Genomic DNA, 1,812 nt, shown 5'->3' with positions numbered 1-1,812 from the left:
GACTCAAACGAGTGTGTTGGTGTTTTTTTTTCCAAACTGTTTGCAGCTCCTGAACTTACAGCAATTACATTTGAGACTTTTCTAGCCCTTAAAATATTGTGTAATCACTTTGTTCAATATCTTTATTATCAACTAAATAATGGGATGACAGAAAACCCATCACAACTAACTTGAACTAAGAAGTCTGTTACAATATGTCTTTTTGAATTGTACTGCTTTCTCAATTACTCTTATACTGTTCACCAGCCAGAACAGAAGCTTTTTCAATATTTTAACAACCAGCCCTTCCACACTAGCACAAATGAACGAAATTTTAGCCTTACTTGGAAAAACCTGGTTAAGAATTATCCAAGCCCAGAACTTGACTCTCCTTGGGCAAACAAAGTCCTTTTTGGACTGTTTTCCCTACTTCTGAATTTTCCAGGAAGTGCAACTACCATGTAAGATGAGGGAAGCTTGTATCAGGTTTTGTTCATAGCTTGGCCATGTATTGTCAACAATATCAAAAAATCATGTTCCACCTGGTTCTCAGTAACTCAACACCTAAGCTGCGTGTTTGCAGCCGACTAGGGAGCCGCCCACTTTACAGGTGTAAATGTTTGGTTTCTCTCAGCTTCTGGGGAGGTGGCCCCACATATCTGCATATTGAAATACACATTATACATTTTTATCCTTTTTTTAAAAGTTTTTATTTGCTTATTTTGGCTGCACTGGGTCTTCCTTGCGGTACACAGGCCTCTCTTATTGTGGAGCACAGGCTCTAGAGTGGTCGGGCTCAGTAATTGTGGGCTGGCCTAGAGTTAGTCACTTAGTTGTGTCTGACTCTTCACAACCCCATGGGCTGTAGCCTGCCAGGCTTCTCTGCCCATGGAATTCTCCAGGCAAGAAGCCAAAGTAGCCATTCCCTTCGCCAGGGGATCTTCCTCACCCAGGGATCGAACCCATGTCTCTTGCATTGCAAGCAGACTCTTTCCCGTCTGAGCCACCAGAGGGGGAGGGTGGCCTACCGCAATGTGGGATCTTAGTTCCCCAATCGGGGATCAAACCCATATCCCCTGCATTGGAAGGCAGATTCTTAACCACTTGACCACCAGGAAAGTCCCAAATTCCTATTCTTTTATTTCTCCTTTTTCTTACAGTTTGGGCAATATGGGATTATTTTGTGTGTGTGAAAGGATTTGTTTTTTTAATTTTTATTTCTTGTCCAAATATAGTTGATTTATAGTGTTGTGTTAATGACTGCTGTGCAGCAAAGTGATTCAGTTGCGCGTGCGCGCGCACACACACACACACACACACTCTCATGTCCATTGCTTATTGTAGGATACTGAATCTAGTTCTCTGTGTTGCGTAGCAGGACCTTGCTGCTTTTTGGAATCATTTTTAAGATCAGGTGTGAGTGGGTTACACTACCTATGAACCTCATTTCAGGAGAACCAAGAGGACTTTCCCAGAGCTGACATGCAAATGAGCACAAGCACTGTGTGGCCATGCCTGTGGTTTAAACACAAAAGCATTAACTTACAGGTTATTAATTCATTGGTAAATGGTCCCTGCCAAGAGTCCCTCTTTTTTAATTTAACTTTTGTGTCCCTGTGCAGCATGGGGGATCTTATTTCCCAGACCAGAGATGGAACCCATGCCTCCTGCAGTGGAAGTGCAGAGCCCCGACCACTGGACCACCAAGAGTCCCCTATTATCCTGGCTCTCCCGGGGGACCCCCTCCCTAGATCTTCCCCTGACCCAGCAGCCCAGGGCTCACACTAGGCATGGTGAGAGGAAAGGGGGTCCGTGTCTCAGTGCCTGCCAGAT

This window comes from Odocoileus virginianus, chromosome 20 (assembly GCF_023699985.2).
Source record: "Odocoileus virginianus isolate 20LAN1187 ecotype Illinois chromosome 20, Ovbor_1.2, whole genome shotgun sequence".
Lineage (NCBI taxonomy): Eukaryota > Metazoa > Chordata > Mammalia > Artiodactyla > Cervidae > Odocoileus > Odocoileus virginianus.
This window is presented reverse-complemented; position numbering follows the sequence as displayed.